Source organism: Acipenser ruthenus, chromosome 11, assembly GCF_902713425.1.
Source record: "Acipenser ruthenus chromosome 11, fAciRut3.2 maternal haplotype, whole genome shotgun sequence".
NCBI lineage: Eukaryota > Metazoa > Chordata > Actinopteri > Acipenseriformes > Acipenseridae > Acipenser > Acipenser ruthenus.
This window is the reverse complement of record NC_081199.1, coordinates 9,615,924-9,636,426: the sequence shown is the minus strand read 5'-3', so window position 1 is coordinate 9,636,426 and position 20,503 is coordinate 9,615,924. Positions and strand designations below refer to the sequence as shown.

Genomic DNA, 20,503 nt, shown 5'->3' with positions numbered 1-20,503 from the left:
GTGTTTATAACACCTCCAGAGGTGTTTACTCTGTAAATATTATTGTACCATTAAATCCTAAAACAAGGCAACCGTCAACAAGTGGAATTTGTAGAGGCCCCTCAGAGAGAGACGGCTCAGCGCACAGGCCAAAAACCCTGTGAAGCAAGGCCAGAGAACGGCAGCCAAGAACGCGGTTCGAAGTGATAAAGCACTTTATTTTGATGCTTTAAATCTCTTAGCACTCAGGCCTGCTTAATGTAACAGACCCACTGAGACGTTTAGCTTGGGCCTTGAGTCAAAAAAGCCACAGGGAACCACTTACTGAAAGAAGCTTCCCAGGCAGCAGGCATTGGCACTTTAGCCCCCATAGTCTAGTGCTGTGTGGATTAGCAGCTTTGTGGAACTGAGTGTGAGAGAGAGAGATGGGTCAGGAGAATGATGGCCTGCTTTGATACTGTTTCTGAGCCTTGTAAACACATGTTGGCTGTATTACTCCCGAGATGTCTTTTTAAATAAATGTATTTTAACCACAATGGGTCATATTTACAGTAGCAAGGTATTTACACCAAATGAAATGTTATTTTTGGGAAAGTTAAATAAAACCGTTGATACTACAATATGGTGACCAGGAAAATCAGTTTGACCCAAAAGATTGCAAGTTGTTTATGGTGCTTTGTATGTACGAACAGTGATAAAGCTTGCCTGATAGGGTCTCCTTGTACATTGTAGTGCTTAAATTGTTACATTAAACCTCCCATCGTCCTGACAAAATGCAATTGGACTAATTTCTTTCATGTAATTGCTACAGTAAGTACAATCTCCCTAGATATGCTTAAGACAGCTAACGTTTACATCAGTCAACCCAGAATTAGATTTAAATATAATGATATGCATTTAATTGGACTGTACATCTACACATATAAACATTTACAGTGGTATATTTCCATGTTCATTTTGCAATAATTTCCCATGTATAGTCAGGACTTTATTATGCAGTAATGTGTTTTACGAAAGCAATACCACACTCCAGGATGTTTAACCAGGGCTCAATATCTGCACACCTAGGGGTGTTGCTTGGCACGAGGCAAAGCCAGGGCCTGTGGATTTCAGACTATATTTGAACAACCTAGAATGTGTTATTACATTTACAAAATGCCTGCCCCCCCACCTCTACCAATGTGAATTAGTGTTTGAACAGGTTGCAATACTTGTTAGCTAATGGCCCCTTTATTCTTGCCATTTTATATTATACTATTTCACCATGCTTTACCATACTTCTCAGTTCTTTACCATATATGCATATGCTTCATCACCCTTTACCGGTTGTACACTTTGTATTGGTTTTAGCAAATTTACCACATTAAATCATTTATTAGTGCCCTGCTAAAAATTGCTTTAGTACTACTACAGTATACCATAGTACTACTACAGTATACTATAGTACTACTATAGTATAATATAGTACTGCTATAGTATACTATAATACTTTTTTATGGCAGGGTGGCAATATAGTATTGATAGAAACCAGTATATATTTTGGGGAAATATGCCTTTCAACGAACAGAGCTAAAGTTTGTAATTATTTATTTATTTACAGAATTAATTCAATTCAAAACAATCAGAGTACATTGGAATAGGAATACATTATTTAAATATGTAATCAAATAAATACATATAGATTTGTGTTGCCTATCTATTTATTATGCGCCTCTCACAAGTGGGGGAAAAAAGGCCTAGGGCCAGTTTGAAAAATCATTTTCAAATTTGACAGATTTGCAGTCACATCATTGCTTTCCTGATTGGTCAAGCGTTTTACATGTGTCTTCCACTGGCATTTATTACATTTAAATCAACTCCATAAACGAGTTATTAAAATGTTTTGACATAAGGCTATCAGTAAATAAAAAGTCAACTTTAAAAAAAAACATCCAAATGTCATATGTCTGGTTTGCATTATATTATTGGCAAAGGATTTGACACAATTGGTTGTGCGATTGTACAAAGTGGCATGCAATATGACCAAAAAAAAAAATTAAATAATTATATGTGCCCTCCTGATGTAGTAGCAGAGGACCTAAAGTCATTCTACTACTCTGAGCTCTCAGTCTCTGCTTTTGCACAATTGCTACATCTCCATTGTGATGTCATTTTATTATACATTTTTGAATAACAGTTAAATGTTCAGGAGAGAAAAATGATCATCGACGTTATGAGAAATACACACGTGTGCCTGTGACCAGAAAACTTTGAGGACCTTGTAATGAATTAAGCCCATTGAAGTGAATGGAAAGGCAAGCTCTGGACGTGAACCGCTGACCATACGGTTCAAAGACAAACATCTTACCAATCAACTAAAGAACAAGCTCTGTAGTCAAGAGGTAAGTACGTGTCTTATGCTGATGTCAATATTATTAACTCAGCAGCCACTAGGAGGAGATTGTATTATTATTATTTAACAGACAATAAGGCAAATGTTTGCTGTATTTATTTTTATTTCTATTCACAGGGGAACTACATATTCCATGGAAATTGTGAAATCCGTGATAGCCTTGAAAACAAATAAAGCCTTAGTCATCGCACATCAGCTGGGACAAAGTCACTGACCAGGTTAAGGGTACTTTATTAGGCATCTATGAAATAATTTGATTCTGGTTCCAAATGTGAATTCCCTACGAAATACTTTATACACTGAACTGTTTCATTATTGCATAAGTAAAGTATAGTTTACCTAACCTGTCTCCTGACAAGCTACAGTGAATACTGAATGAAATATACAAAGCCTGTACTACAAAGCACAAAGGATAAGCAAGGTCCATTTTTTATTAAGTTACACTGCTTTCAATAATGTAACTCTGTTAAAAATGACCTTCAAAAAACAATTCATTTTAACCCTCGTTTTGACTATGTACCGATGTCTGAAGATCTGACAATCTTCTGTACAATTCCATGCGTTTTCCTCTAAGGGGGTACATTGTATGCATGTAAAGAACACAGTCTGTAGAGAGTCACTCTAAGAAGAATTAAAGCTCTGTAATACAGATTTACATTGAGAGCTGGTATAAGAACCATTTTCTTGTGTTTGCTTCCGTTGCAACCCACTGCAAAACATGACAACTATGATTCACAATGTGATTAGGCTTCCTCCAGGTTGCACTGAACCCTAACTAAAGCATCCGTTGGATTAACACTGGATGTGGGCAATGTACTGTATGTGGTTAACCCAGGAAGTGGAAATGGACTAAACCTTGGTTATCCAGTTGAGCTAATCTCCATCTGTATCCCTGTGTGCTGCGGTCTGTCTATCCCCTCAGCTGTATCGAGCTGCTACTGTCTTCCTTCCATCAGACCTTCTCTTTGGGTGGTAGTACCTCATTCCTGAACTGTGCCTGGGGGATCTTTTTAAGAAGCTAACCTGCAAACCTCATTTCGTCTGTGTGGTATTTGGTGCTGATATTTTTTCCGAGTGTTGCAGTGGGATAGGTTAGTGGTGACACTCTGGTGTATCACCTGTAATTAGAGAACATATTTGAGAGCTACAGGGGGTGCTTTAAACATTTTAAAGTCATCAGGACATGATGACTGAGACATGAAAATAGTTTATAAAGTGAATATAAACAAGGAGAAGAATACTGTGAGCGTGGTGTCGATGACCCATACCAAGTTGATTAAATGGATGATGTAAACTAGGGGTTCTCAACTGGGTGTCCGTGGCCACCGGAGGGAGAAGGTTTCAAGGGGTCCTCCAAAAATAAACCAGAGAATGTGTTATTTTCCCTGCATGCTTATTAGACTCTGAAACATATTACCTTCAGCATATCATAAGCATGCACAGAAATGAACGCGTTCTCAGGTTATGTAACACATTCTCGGGTTACCTATGGTGTAATAGAGCTATTTCAGCGGGAGCATGATAGATTACAAAGCAGAGGAAAAATTGTTGGAAACACACACAATAAATACCAGACATGGATACATTTTTAATTCGACCATCAGCAAAACCCACAGAATGATGATACAGAACTTCATCCATAAGGGCTGAAGAACAGCGAGGAGGTGGTGTTGTGAGTAAAAAACATAAAGCCATTATTAACCCTGCAAAATTAAGGAAATACCAAGACAGCTACTTGAATTTCGGTTTTATTTGTACTGGAAGTAGAGATATACATCAACCCGCAGTGTGTAATTTGTGCACAATTACTGTCCAATGAATGTTTGAAACCCTCCAAATTACAGAGACATTTAATTACCAAGCATGAAATATATATAAAACAAGCAACATTAATTTTTTCAGCGAAAGGCTTAAGAATTGCTTGGTACTAAAGCCGTAATGAAATCCACAACTACCGCAGATAAAAAGCTTGTAGTGTCATTGTACAAATACTGTTGATTTGTCCATCATATCAACATTATGAAGGTCACTCTTGAAATCAGGAATACCTCTGTTAAGAAAAGGGAACAAGACTAAAAGGCAAAAATGCAAAAGAACACAGAAATTGGACTATGGAACAATCATCAAAGGTGCTTTGGACTGTTGATGGATGGACAACGACACCTGTGCCTTCTGCCAGTTTTGTTGTCAATTCAACGCTTGTCTTCTTTCTATTCCTGAAGGATATTATCTTCAAGTATCGCTCATCCTTGTTAGACAGCTTTTTGGGTCTTCCAGTCCTGGGCTTGTCAATTACAGATGATGTTTCTCTGTGCTTGTTGATTATGCTTCGGATACCACACCTTGAAAATCGAGTGATGCGAGCTATTTCACTCAATGTTTTTCCTTCTTTATGCAAGTCAAGGTTGTTATAATAGTAGAAAACACTAGTGGAGGCGTTGAGTAAATTGTTGATGCTCATAATGCATCAGAGTAGAAAATGGGTGAAACACAATAGGAGTCTTATATAGAGAGAGATATGGTGGGCCGTGGAATCTTTATGCCGGGGGGGTGGGAGGGCTCAGAAGCAAAAAGGTTGAGAACCCCTGCTGTAAACTAAGCTATTATTCATGGGTTTACAGTAAAAAGCTACAGCAATATTGTATATAACTAATATTCTGGATCATGTTGTTTCTAATTTTATAACCTAAACATAAATATTGTATTACTCTTTCAGAACATTGCACTGGTGTGTACAGAATGTAAATTTGTCAGTACAAATAGATAGACTCCCTATAAAAGTATTTTTTGTTATATACTGCCTATCTGACTCGTTTTAAGAACTATTCCAGAAATGCTATAGAAATCAATAGAAATATAACTTGCTGGGCCTTCTGTGTTCATATGCTAAGCTGAATGAATCAAAGCAAGTTTATGTTTGATGAACCAAGATGTGTCATTTTCTTACTGACAGTTGTCACCACCAATAAACAGTGTCAGGTTACGTCACAGCTTGCAGTTTGATGACAGCCAGCATTATTTCGGTTGAACCCACCCCTTGTCATGAACGACTGGTATCAACATGTAATCCTGTTATAGAAATTGACAGGGGGGGGGGGGGGGGGGCGATGCAGATTGGCACCATGGAATGAACATGGTTAGCTGTGAGCTGAGCAAGGATGCCACGTTTAAATCCTGACGATATCACATGCATCAAAGCTGTAGGAGTCAGTTCCAACTAAATGCAGCTTTAACTAATAGCATAAGGAATATTGTGCACCCAACTGTACAAAATAGGGCTGTAATTCCTGCTGTGAACATAAGGAAAGGTGGGGAACGAGGAGAGGTCATTCATAGCACACCATTTGCCCCTACTAACCGGATCTACTTTAGTAGCACAGAATCAATTGTTTTATTATTATTATTATTTTTTTTTTTTATATTCTCATTTACAAAAGGGCACTAAATCTAGCTGTAACATGCATATTAAGTAGTGAGCCTAACCCATTTATCCCATTTACAAACAGAGAATGCATTAATTTGCGTGCACACTATTTGGCTAATTGACATACCATAGCGTGCGCACTACATGTATTGTGAGCGATATGTGCACGATAATGTCCAAGACTTACCCATGACCACCGTGATATAAAAAGCCCCAGCAGTCCAGGTGTATCTTTTGGTCAGTGGCTTATTGTGAAAGGTGCAGGTGGCTTACATTGACTGAAAAGGAGCAATCAACAGACTCAGCCCTCCGCAGGGGACAGGTAGAGGCAACGCAAACTAAAAACTGCATACAGAGGAGTTAGAAATTCTAGTAGAGGAGGTTGTTTTAAATTATAATACCTTGTTTGGTCCAGTGTTTTATTTAAGCACTCCATTATTTGTACCAATGTAATGAACTGTAAAATAAAATCTAAGAAATTATAACATTCATTCAAGTTTATTCATGCTTAATATAACCTGTTATTTACAGGTCATTTTCACTGCTCTATATGAAAACTTTAATAATGCTTCTATGATGCCATAATTATCGCTCACTTCAAGGTGCACATTACAATTATCACCATTTAGTAAATATGGTGTGAATGAAGCTCATCTCATTATTCAGAGTGCCTCATTTAAATACATTATCATGCATTCCCATACAAATCACATATTCATTCTGATTACCATAGTGTGGCACAATAAAATCAGTGTGCACCATAATATGCCCATTGTTTTGCACGATAATGAATACAATTGCAATAGGAAATACGGAAATCATGAACGTGCACACTAATTACAATGATGGTGCACCATAATGTTTAGTACTCTTTAATACATGTGTGTTTTAAATGCTACTACTTCACCTGGTAGGCTGTTTCATGCAATTTATAACTTTCTGTGTAAATAAAAGTGCTTCTTACCTGTTCTAAACTTACTATTGCTTATCTTATGTTTTTGTCTTAACTTGGATTAACGTTAACTATACCATTTCGGATTTTATAAACTTCAATTAATAACCCTCTTTGCTTAGATCCTGGCTAGCTTAAATACATGTGCAGTCATGTGAAGCTATCAGTGTCATTTTATTATGGTATTGGTGTGAAGCAGGGGTCTTAATCTTTATTGATTATTAACCCGATCTGCGATTGATTAAATCCACCTGATTGTTATTGATATGAAATTGTATTGAAAGACAATTGCCAGTAATCATTTTTATTGACGTAATGTGACATTTTCTTTTGAGTTGTACTGGTCGTTTGCGGGGTTTTTTTCAGCCAAATGCCATGTCTAAAAGAAAAAGATTAAAACTACATCAAAAACATATATGTTACCGGAAATGACCAGTTGCACTACAACCTAGAATACTGTATTTAAGCTTTCAGGTTTGAGACTAACAAAGGTAACTTACTGAGTGCAATTTTAGTTAGCGGAAGAATATAGCTGTTAATTTTCTCATACCGTTTGAAAGAAATATGTTGAATAAATGTTGCAAGTTGCAGTAATTTTCTCTTCATTCTGAGATATTGTGGAATATTGGGGCTACCTTCCAGCTGCTCTTTTGCCAAGGTCTTTAAAAGTACCCTCTGCCATTTTTCAAGATTTGTGTTTATTGAAACTGCTCTCAGGTAGACAAAATTAATCAAACCATTTTTTTTTTAATCGATCAAAGCCCACAGTTGTTGTGTGATTAATCAATTAATCATTAATCGATTAAAACCCCTAGTATGACTATTCAGCACATGAAAGATGAGGGACAATGTCAGGCACGGTGCTGGTAGATGCTTCCTTCTCAATCCTGACCCTGTACTCAATCCTCACCTGAACACCCACTGCCATTCTGTCCTGTGTCCCTCTCAAGCAGAGACTGACAATTGTGTGGGTGTTTTAAAGATGGGGCAAAGTTTAGACCAACAAACATACTTTGTGACCTGATCCGGATTTCAATCTAAACATACCGTATTACACTTCCCACAGAATCTCACCTGAGTTGTACATACAATTATAAGCAGGTAACAATGTATTTAGCAGATGTCTGATTGCTCCTGTTATTTATTTGAGAGTTCTGTGAAAGCCAGGACTAGTATTTCTAACCATGACTATTTTCTAACATCAAATCTTAAAATTATAGAATCTAAATTTGCTATGTAAACTACTTGTACTACAAATACAGCTAGATCATCATAATAATAATAATAATAATAATAATAATAATAATAATAATAATAATATCTCATTCCAGTGGAGGTAATCACAGTCACAGCATCTGTTTTGTCGTACGGTATTTAAGTGAGCCAAATCTTTTAAAAATGTCAGGTGTTAATTGCACGTGGAATCAGCTACCCACACAGTGCCACATTATTCTGATTGGGCAGCGTTAGGTAAGGTTGCAGGCAGATTAAGCAGTGGGGGTCACATCTAGCACCTTGCCCACCATCGCTCCCCTGGCCTTGCACCGTCATCAGTGTTTGTAACCACTTCAGTCACTACGAAAACAACCAGTAACACAAACAAATACAAGTTGAAAGTGGGATAATAAGAGGCGAGGAGGATGCATAAAGCAGCAGGAGAATGTACTGTCAAAGCAAAGCAATGACTTGGTTTGCTTGTTTTAGTGCAGCAAGCTGTGATCCAAACAAGATGATACCGGACAGCCTGCGGCCACCGGCAACGGTGCTCTGCTAGCGATGAAGAGACGTTGAATCACTTGTGTGGAGAAAGCATATGTTAGCAACTGAACCAGATTATTGGGTTCTTTTTTTCCTGTTTTATCGTCTGAATCGTGAATAAGAGTGTATTTGTTTGTGACATGCATTTTAAATATGGGGTCACCACATGAGTTCAGGTCTCAATATATGAAATGCACTATCACCAAAGAAAGGTTACATGTTAAAACAACGTGGTCACACTTGTTAAAGACCTTCAGAGGTTATATAAAATATCAGGTTGTCTGTACAACTGTCTTTTCTTTTGCAGTTTTACATCATAACACACACATGGTCCAATTGTGATAGCACAAATTATTGAATGTATGATCATTTGGGGGAAATGGAGGCTGGCTGGCGTCTGTCTCTCTGTTTAATTTTTTATAAATATCTAAAGAGCTGCTTATCCGATTGTGATGAAACTTTCTAAGAATCTTCTCAATTTATTGAGTGCAACACAATCGGAGTGTACTTTAAAACTGTATTGAGGTCGTCTCTCTGACCATCTGTCTGTATGCCCCACGTTTTTACATCAAGCTGCTTATCCAGTTGTAATGAATCTTGAACATTACATGGTGTAGTTTGAGTATCAGAATCGGGAGGTATACTGTATGGAGGCACCCTGTTTGTTTTTACATATTTCTAGATTTACCTACAAGGGTGATATAATGGAGGTGGTCATAGGTACTTTACATATTTCTCCATAACTCTAAAGAACCGCTTATCCATTTGTTATATTATTATTATTATTATTTATTTCTTAGCAGACGCCCTTATCCAGGGTGACTTACAATCGTAAGCAAATACATTTCAAGTGTTACAATACAAGTAATACAATAAGAGCAAGAATACAATAACTTTTGTTCAAGCAAGGTACAAGTGTGACAAACCACAATTCAATAATACAGCAGATAATAGTGATAGTTACATTAGGATATGATTAAATAGTGATAGTTACATCAGGATGTGATTAAATACAAAGTACTACAGGTTAGACACTTGGCAGATTACAGTATTCTGAAGTACAGGATTAAATGCAGTAAAATAGGGGGCAGATAAGAGCAAAATAAAGCACATTTACATGAAGGGTGATAGTGTCCCAGGATACAAACAGAGGAGTTCTATAGGTGCTCTTTGAAGAGGTGAGTCTTAAGGAGGCGCCGGAACATGGTATTAATATTATTAAGCATGTTACTGACAGTATCAGATTCTTTTTCCATTATGATTACGCTTGGTCCCGGCATACTTTAGCATGTTAGCACAAACAACTGTTAAAAGAACATCATTCCTGGTTGTTATTGCCAAGAATGCTGCTGCTAGGCAGACTTGCCTTTCAGATTGGTTTGATTTCCGGTGGGAATAGTTATCTGAACACATCTTCCCTTGGGGAGCACAAGTTTCCTCACTATATTAGACCAAACAGCTTCCCCTGACAAACTTGTCTCAGCAAACAGCATCAGTTTGTCTTTCAGTCAAAGAGATACAGGTTGCTATTTTATTCTTCTAGCAAAGTCGTTTTTATCATAACTTAATTGTCAACAAATTGACACCTGCAATCCTAAATGAGTACTTCATACCAGATGAACATTTTGATGTCTTTAGATTTGTTCAGATTTTATGATTGAGTGCTTAAAGTTACTGACAGATCCTGTATGCACACTTGTTGCAAAATGCCATTAGACATGATTTGAATATGATCTTTTCACATCTAAATCATTATACAAGTCACTCAGCAAATTTTCCCCAGACGTTACTTATCATTCAAGCTTTAAAGACAACAGAAAACAGCTCTGCTCTGCATTGCTTTTAATGCCTTATATTTTATGATCACCAGTACTTGACTGTGGAGCATTGCTCAAAAGTGTTTACAATATTTTTGCTTGTTCAGTAATTGCGTTGGCTAAAATGAATCAGATGTGTCCCGTGTTAAATATATTTGGCCATAAAATCTAGTTAATAAGTTTTCTGCCATGCAACAGCAATGTTTAACCGAAAAACAAAAATAATAATAACTTAATTAAATATAACATCACAAGTAAGTGGTGAATGAGTTTGCCCCTGTGTTTATATTTTCCCACTAAGAACCACTGTGCTTCCTCTTTGTGTGTAGGGTGTAGCTGTGTACAATTGTTAAACAGATGGCATCTTGTGAAGTTTGGGCAAGAACTGTGAATCTCCGTGATGCAAAACTCACATAACGTAATGACCGATCAAATGAAGGTCATACGCAGGAATTATTGTGCTTTTTTTAATTTTTTTTTAATTTCTTTATGTGATTTTTAATGTTTGAAAATCAAGACACATTTTAAGCTAAAATGTGGGTAATATACATGACCCTATCATGTATATCACCAGAAATCAGACATTGTTTACCTTCTCTACCATCAAAACTGGCTTTCCATTGCGTCATTCTATGTGCTCAACATTTATACTCCTGCAGCTAAACTAAACATTTATACTCCCGAGGATCTGTATTATTTAAAATAGTCATGTAACAAAATCTAACTGTATACTGCCCTGGACTAAGTATCTCTCTGTCCTCACGGTAGAACTGTGAAGGAGTTGTAAAGAAAGAGTAAATCTGATTTAAACAGAGTTCTAAAATAGAAATAACTAATATTGAATTAGCAAATTCAATTTGGGATAAAAGGCAGTCTGGTTTGCAGCTCATGTTAGTAGCTTTAGAACAAGCATGTATTTTTTCTGTGTAAAATGACACTGTATTACAGCTGTTAAATAAATCTGTGAGCCTAAAATAGACGCAGAGAGCAGTGTTTTATCTGTGCTTTCTAGAACATTTATTTTAAACAAGGCCTGCTTCCAATAGGAAACTGCATCGACTGAAAAATAACACGCGGCTTTAGGGAATCGGGTTCCAGACTTCTTGAGGAATTGGCAAGCGCTGGCTTCCTGGGTCTATTTATCTGGATATTATTTGATAAGTGCAGCTTGTATGAACGCAATTAGGATGAACTCTCTTCATCAAAATCTATTTTAAAATTTAACAAGGAACAAAACTGATGTTAATTTTCCCCATGAGTGCGGATCTTACTCTCTGTCTAGCTAGTGGTGAAAGCTGAACAGTGTGTTTAAAAGCGGTTGTGCATAGGGCTAATGAGAATCGAGGAGCTGATAGTCAGAACTATAGAATACTACTGATGCACGTAGGTTACTTGTTAGAAGACAAAGTAATGGATAATCTTAGCACCTGACTTATGTATAGCTGTAATAATAATAATCATAATAATAATACTAATAATAATAATAGCACAAGTGCACACGGTTATGTTGCGGGGTGCATGTGCTTGTATGTGGCAGAAACCCTTTTAGAAAAGTGTTTTACTGAAAGAAATCTAATTACAAAGCTTTAATGTGATCTTCATTAATATTACTAGCAGAACATGCCATACTGGTGTACAGTAATACAGCTTTTAAACATCTTAGTCCTCAAGCCTTACATCTGCAGCTTCAGGGGCTGTAAACTCAAAGGCAGGATCTATATATGAAGCCAAAGGAGTCACATACTCAAGCATAGCCCATGAGCCTATTTGCAAGATTATACTGTATTATTATTAGTAGTAGTAGTAGTCGTAGTAGTAGTATTAGTAATAATAATAATAATAATAATAATAATAATAATAATAATAATAATAATAATGTAGCAGCAGTAGTAATAGCAATAGCAATAATTTAGATACAATAATACTGTTAAGGTATATATGTTCTACTGGAGTGAATTAGCCAATCCAAACTGATGTTTATAAAATCAAACACATTTATGACAATTGATTAAAGAGTGTTATGAAATAAGCTATCTTATGGGATTACAGGTCACAAAAACCGGGGCTGGAGGGAGGTCCCCTTGTAGACCCTGGTGTTGGGTGCCACAATGTAAAATGTGTGCTACGGATCGAGTTCCCCACTTCTCTCAAGTATCGAGAGGGCTGTTCTCTGCGTGCTGTCACAGTTGTTGGCTGTTATGCTAATAAAGGCAGCAGCCAAATGAATGACCTGTATTCTGCTTGTAGTGTGAGATGACTTGCTATTTTCTCCAGCTACTGAGTAGTAGTAATAATAATAATAATAATAATTATAATAATAATAATAATAATAATAGGTCATCTGACAGTCATGAAAAACGCTGATACATCTGAACTTGTAAGTGGGACGCTGATGAAGCTGATATTAATAGATCCATACCACCCATTAGCCCCTCTGGATAAGTTGTACTGCAAATTAAGATGGAAGGGTGGTGAACATTACTGACAACCTCACTCCCCCTTTGCTGGATCTGTGGAAGTCTAGAGGGGGAGACCTTGTCCCACTTTGAGGATCTTTAGGTGGCTCATTTATAGCCGTGCCCACCACTGTGCGCGATGTAGTTCGGCTGTATCTTCAAACAGTGATCCAGCTGATACATGTGTGGTTTTTTTGCCTTGGAAATAATACAAATGGATCTTTTCATCATATTTTTTTTTTTTGGTTTAATTTCCATCATGAAGGCTGCTTCATCTGAAGCATGTTCGCATTTTTCCCTCTAGCAGACATCTGCTGCAGTTCCGCTGATTAAAAAACCTCAGTGTTTCATTGCAGCTGATTTGCATAGTAATAGCGTGCATATTAAGCAACTACTTCAGAGGGTGGGCGGGCTAATGAATGCAGCAATCTCCTCCGTTTTAACTCAATTTTGCCTCATCCATATTCAGATGACCTCGGGGATCGCAATTCCGTTTCCATTGAAATTATCCAAGTCAGACCCAATTTGCCGTGCCCTTCCATTAATCCAATTAATTAGCACCATTGATATGTACTGTCTTCTAATGCAGCTGTGGCTGTGCAACTGTGGGCAGCCTGGCACAGTCTGGAGGAAACAAAGGCTGAAATGGTGGATCACAACCCACCCCCCCGGCGCGTTGACAGGATGCTGCTCTTTCTCTTGGCCCCCTGAGTCACATGACATAACTGTTACCTTCTATTTGGTTTGCAGCCAAATAAAGGAGCTTGGACCTTATTTTTAACCTCAATAATATATGCTTGACCCAAATTATACATTGGATGCTTGATGCCATTGTTTATGACTATAGACATTCTCTTGAAGTGTCTCTAATTACTGTGTATTTACATAGTAGTTACTTTGTAAATACATATGTATTTACACATAATTACAATGTTAGTATGCCTAGTTACAATGTACTTAACAGCTACATCTTTTTGCCTGAATTCCAACCTTGAGCCTTACCCTTTTCTTATACAATTGTTTGTACATATTGTGCAAAAATATGTACACATTGAGAAAACTGGGAATCCAATTGTGATGAAACTTGGTATTAGCATTATCTGGCACATGTTATTAAGAGTGTTATATGCTGTGGATATATATATTAAGAGTGTTATATGCTGTGTATGTCCCACGTTTTACGTTTATCTCTATCCAATTGTGATTAAACTTGGTAATGACATTATTTACAATAAGTTATTGAGAGCATGAGAATGAAACAAGTTCCAGGATGAAAACACACATCACTGAATGGTGAAGCTATTTATACAGCACTAGATGCTTTTATTCTGAAGACGGAGTGACTGATTGAGAGGTATTTAAAAAGATTACCATGTTCCTCTTATCTCATTATAACACCTTTCAAGTGAGATGCACAGGTTTCTTGTATAAACGAGACACAGAATAATATGCAGGTGAGTCTAATAAGATTTGATGTATTGGGGCTGATAATAAAGCAAACACATCTTTTGGCTGGGATATATAACAAAAGACTTACAAGCAAGTCATATTCTGCCTTCTCAATACACTTTATAGTTTTAAGGGTTTAGAGTGTTAGAATTCATTATACTGCTGTCCCTTTTTGCTCTGTATGACCATTTTTTGGTTGAAGTCACTAAAGCCTTGTGTACACACACACTGTGGTTAGCGTGACAACCGTATTAACAAACTGCACTCACTGCAGTAGTTTGTTGTACACACATGCCTTTCATTACTGAAGTGAGGCACTCCCTGTTTAAACACCTGAACTCTGTCCACCATTACACGACATTCGTTAGGTTTGTGTGGCGGCAGCATGGAGGCTGTGTTTTTGTTTATGCTTTTGGAAGAAAGTACTGTACGTAATCGAGAGGAGAGCTCGTCAAGCGAAGCGATGCGCTTTTCTGCAAAACCAGCGAAGACGCCATTTTGCTTTTTCTGCACTGCTAAGGACAGTGGTGACGATCTGCAGTACCATATTGCGATAGATTGAAAAATGTGGGCGATCTTCCGACCAGAAGGCTGGAGGGAACGCCTTGAGTGGTCTCCAAATGACTGGATGAAAAATGTAAGGAGTCGTATATGCGTCTTTGTCATTTACTGAGACCTTTCCTGGAGTGCCAAACACACAGATGAGATGATCGTTATCGGTGGAAAAACGAGTTGCGGTCGCACTGTGGCATTTGGGGACGCGAATTTTTCTATATTGTTTTATTTAAGTTGCAAAACCAAAAATACAAAGTTTTTTTTTAACTTACAACCGAATATTATACAACTGTACTTCGATTAAATAATAAAAAAAGTATATGTATTTACTAGTTATGAATTTATATATAGGTGCCTGATGGGCAGCAGTGTGGCGCAGATATATAGGGGTGGCAGTGTGGAGTAGTGGTTATGGCTCTGGACTCTTGATCGGAGGGTTGTGTGTTCAATCCCAGGTGGGGGACACTGCTGCTGTACCCTTGAGCAAGGTACTTTACCTAGATTGCTCCAGTAAAAACCCAACTGTATAAATGGGTAACTGTATGTAAAAATAATGTGATTTCTTGTAACAATTCTAAGTCGCTCTGGATAAGGGTGTCTGCTAAGAAATATATATATAATTTATATAAACAATGACATCATTATTTGTGCAGAAATCCACAGAGCACTTACCGCAGTTGATTTAGTGCAGTTTTAATACACAGGCACAGTAGCTGCGCATTGAGTGACCAAACTGAATTAATAACAGAACTCGCTACTTGTTCTGAACAGGGTTAACTAGTGCGGTTGTCGCAATAGAACTGTGTGTGTACGTAAAGCATACAGTGCAGTGGTGCCACACCGCACATGTATGATTTTATATGCTTGAACCAGTAAGTTAGCTACCTGAATGCACTGTAGTGTTACTAGTTAACCACTTGACTGCCACTGAATGCACAAGGTACAGTATATCCTGCTGGAGTAATGCAAAAAGCTTGTCTACTACTTTAAAGTGTAATTATTCCATTTGAATTAACCTTGACTGATTTAATTAACGTGTAAAGGGACTGGTGATGGTGCAACGGATTCACCTCTGCTGCTTCTTTCCTGTCAGTTCAACTCTAACATTGCACAGCTCGTTTGCGTGTGGGCGGAGATGCTGAAAGTAACCAGCTTTTCCGATCATCAGCTAATTTTTAGGGATTGAATTGGATTAAAACCATATACTGTATAACAGAATGCCACCACCTAGCGTAGTAAATGAAAAATGTGTTTTATCTATAATGTTTTTTTTTTTGCAAGAAAGCGAATTCCTGTTCAGCCATTGGTTCCGCCTCTCGCTTTATTTACAGTTTTCATTGGTTGAACTAGCTGCAAATTCACGATGCCCCGTCTATCAAAGTTGATTGACAGATGACTTCACCAGTCAAAACCGTAAACAATAAGAAATGTGAAGCCAAAGTATGAATAATCAGGAATTATTCATACAGTAAACTGCTGTTATTTAATATGCTTGATGGTGGCATTCTGATCATGTACAAGCTTTTTACACAAGAATGGGGTATTCTTCTTGAGAGTTCATTTTCAATTTCTCTTTAACTAGCCAGCAAGACAGGAGATACTCTGGGCTATCAACCTAAACCTTTCCAGCCCCGGTTTAAAACATGTAATCAAAATCAACATGCATTACACACTGTCCAGGGTGACAATACTCGACAGTGAATGCTAAGTTTTGTCAAGCAATAACCATTTTCCTAAAAATTTGATGTGGATCTCAGTTCAATAGCTACCAACAATCCCCTTTTAATAAAACAAAGCTATAAAATATATTGTATTAATATATCTGTAGCTCAATACATTTCTCCCATTATGCTGCATGTTTTCTGTGGTTCTCAATTTTCTGCCTTCGCAATAGACACCTGAAACCCCTCCAGAATGCATTTACCATGAAGCACACTTACAAATTACCATAGAAAAATGAATTGCCTTGACAATATCTAATGTTTTGTGACACAGCACAAATACGCACTTAGATCTTGGATTGAGGGAAAGTAGCTCATTGGAAATATTAAATTAAGCAGTGTAACAGCTGAGAATAATTCAGTTTTCTGCTCTGCTGCCTACCATTTGGTATACTGTAGGAAGCGGCGAGGGTAGTGTTTCTCGATGGACCGACAGGTCTAAGGCAGAGGAGAGCTGTTATATGTGACAGAGAGGGTGCTCACTGTGGTGCTAACAACGATGTACAGGGCCTTTGGCTACAGCTTGGACAGAGGACTAGATTACCTGGCTGCCAACATGTTAATCACTGAGGTAAGCTATGGCATTCATTCAGCCTTCAGCAGTAATGGAGGGTTCCCAGAGTATACCAGGACAACATGCACCACACCAAGGCAAGCTATTAACAGACTGTGTTCATACTGTGATAATTCACCAACTGACTGTTTCCCAGCTGCCCGCTTACTTAATGGTGAACTTCACATTTAAAAATGGGCAATTGTTCAGTGAAATTTTATTACCAGCATGACCATTTAAAAAAACAGAGCAAACTGAAATTTCCAAAAGGGTCAACTTTTTCAATTATCACATGTGTACCAACTTTATCCCCTGAGGGGAGAGATTTTCTTCTTTAATCCTGTCTTAAGTTGTTGGTGTGGTTGTCGCAGCATGTAGAGACTTGATCAAAATCACAATTCCCCTATTTCACTTTTAGTCCTCATTATTTTATTTTTTTTATCAATCTGTTGTCTGAGCTGCTATCTATGTCTGGTTCATACCTGAACAAGCTGGAAACTGGAGATGACTTTGTCCCGAGGGGAATCTCTGAGCAGAGTGTTCTCCTTTGCTGGGAAGCAGGAGAGCAGAGGAAGAATGAAACTCAGCAAGGTTACAATGCTGTGAAATCCAAGAGAAATACAGAGGGGTTGATTTCATCCATTTTTAACCTACCGAAATATAGCTCCCTCTAGATTTTTTTTTTTTTTTTAGCATTTTACAGCACTCGGGAATTGTATTGTATTTCATCAATCATTAGCGATAATCCCAGTCTAACCACAGGTGGATGTTTTTACCTGTATTCCAGGGTGATTGACCAGTGCTGTGAAATGGTCCAATAAAGTTCAGATCCCAGCTTGGTTTTGGTTTGACCCGTTAGCGTAATTAACCAGGGCTCTCTTTTAAAATCTTTGTAAAGTGATTGTACCTAACAAAATAATGCCATGAAATCTTACCTGCTGTACACTTTTTTTAAAAATTAGTATTTTATTTTATTTTATAAAGTGATATATGGTACTGCACTTGGTTAAAGAAATATCAGCTTGCAAGCCCTGTTTTCTGTTAGTGTTGCACTTGCTTGGTCATTTCACCCTTCAATGTCTTTTCTGGGTCAAACAGATTCAAGTGGTGCGGAGTCCTCATCGCCACAGAATGCAAACAGTACAGTAGAGTGCACAGAAGGGTACCCAAGAATGTAGCAAACGGACATCAGTGAATTACATTTAAATTAAACCTGATGGTTTTAAAAAGATCATGGTTGTGGCCACACGTATCTTAATGTCTGCAACCTTTAACTATATTAAATCCTACTTTTCTCCCAGGGTGTGGCCACAACCATTAACTGTCACCATAGTCACTAAATCTGAAATCGGGAAAAAAAAGTAAATTTGAACAATGAAAACTAAAATAATCTCAAGAAAAAAAGGTTAAACTATTCAAAAGGTCTTAACACTTAGTTCCAATAATGATATGTAGAGGACGCTGAGCAGTAAAGCCACCCCCCTATTTAGGACACATGTTGTTGGTCCTTTGACTGGGTTAATCCTGATGTTTCACTATCAAATGCAAAGGGATCTATATGGTATAGCAGAACTACACATCGTAGGGCGTCGTCATTAAGATCTGTCACTGTTTAGATCATTAAAATAGACCCCATTGAACTAAGCACTCCGCATATGTCCCAAAAGTTAAATAATATTTACTTGCCTTAGAACACAAACTTGAAACAAAATGCCCAAACAGGCTGCATGCATGTCCCTTTAAGAGACATGTCAAGATAGTGAAAACAAATGGCAGTGTATTCCCCGAAGGGATAAAAAGGACTTCATTTGTGAAGCATCCTCACCAGAAATCTGGATTGCTACGGCAAGTCCTTAGTAAAATGTGAGCACTCACTGTAATAATTGTTTAGGGTCAATTATTCCCAAGTCGGGAGCTATCAGACTGATGCGCTCTAACATGCTGCTATTGAGTTACTGAACAGTGCATTAGCATAAAAACAGCTAGCCAGCGATTTCCTCCTCTCAATTGATGCAATTTTCTCTTAAAGGTACTATTTTCCAAAATGCCATTAAAGGGTTTTTAGTTTACTAAGTAACAAAGAACCTTTTGCTTGTGTATTTTTTCTTCTTTTTCCTGCCTTGAAAGACCTTTCCAGATAATGACGTCTATTAAAACGTTACCTCTCCTGTCACTTACACCGTGTCAACATATGGAAATGAATCAGGATTTAATGGCCGCAATTACCAATGATTTGTGTAGGGCATGGATAGTGTCTTAAAAAGCTAGTTTCTTTATCTGTCTGTAGTTTTATGGTGTCTTGAAGCTGGTAGTAGTTCATAGATATTACATCACCAGATCCCTTTGTTAAATAGTTGTTCAATTTTGATTTTGGACACCATTAGAGGAATAAAAACCTCTTAAACCAAAGTGAATGAATTTTATTGGTTTGCTTAATTCAACAGTAAATTACTGTATAAGAATTATGTTTCTTTGCATACTATTTTAGCTCATTTCTTATGTCTATTCAAACACTTACTTAAATGGGTGCTAGTGGCTGCTCAGTGTGCACTACAATACAAATGGTTGTCTTTTTTTACAAAAAAATATGGTGTCTATTTTGTATTCTTTACTTTTTTTGTGTGGGGGTTGTAAGGGGTCCAATGATCCCGCAGTTCATTTTCATCCCCCTACAGTAAATTTGATCAAATGTGACATTATATTTCTATTTGTAAATAGAGTTTAGATGATAACTTCATAATACTGTGTTAATAAAGTATACCTTTACTGGCCTAGGGTATTGTGTATGATAATTCTAGCCATTTGCATTGACATTTTCTCTGCTAAATTCAGAACTGTCACACAGTTTAGACAAAAAACAAGTTCTGCAGCAGATTTTTTCTTTTGTAACTTCCACTTTATCTTTGAGGCTGAGAATAGCTCTTCCTATCCTGTGCTTTTGTGTTTAGTGTAAAGCAATAAATCTGTTATCCTGAGCATCAACAAAGAGACTAACCTTCTCGTGTTTTTTTTCTTTCTTTCTTTCTTTTCTTTCTTTCTTTAAATTCCAGTAGCTAACAGCTTCCTCCTCTTATCAGGCTTCTCTTCCGAAGCTGACTTCATCTTTAGAGCGCAGTAGTTTCCTTTTTGCCACCCTCAAGAATAGCGCCTAGCCTCTATATTCCTGTCACGTGCTCCCCAAAGGTTACATGGCCCATTTCTTATCAGCAGCAGGCACTCCGAGCATTCTGGGATATCACCAACTCAGTCCTGTCTTTTCAAGAGCTATCTCACAGAGTCTGGTGCTGGGCAGCTGACCCCAGTGACCTTGTTTTCTTCTTAGAATCTTTACAGAATAAAAATGAAAGAAAAAACCAACTCCGGTTAACTCTCCTGGGAAACGTCTGATGAGATTGTTCCAAAAGACGACTTAAAAGAAATGCTCCAGGACAAAAGTACAGTGGACTA

General features: G+C 37.5%; 1 long non-coding RNA gene across 1 annotated transcript; it reads right to left on the bottom strand.

The window, feature by feature from the left end:
* Positions 1 to 6,952: 6,952 nt before the first annotated feature.
* On the bottom strand, positions 6,953 to 20,174 carry LOC117426621 (uncharacterized). Its single transcript, XR_004548148.3, has 3 exons — positions 20,052 to 20,174; positions 17,539 to 17,656; positions 6,953 to 7,126 (listed from the first exon to the last, which is right to left on the bottom strand). It is a non-coding gene; the product is annotated as an uncharacterized LOC117426621 (long non-coding RNA).
* Between the last annotated feature and the right edge of the window lie 329 nt (positions 20,175 to 20,503).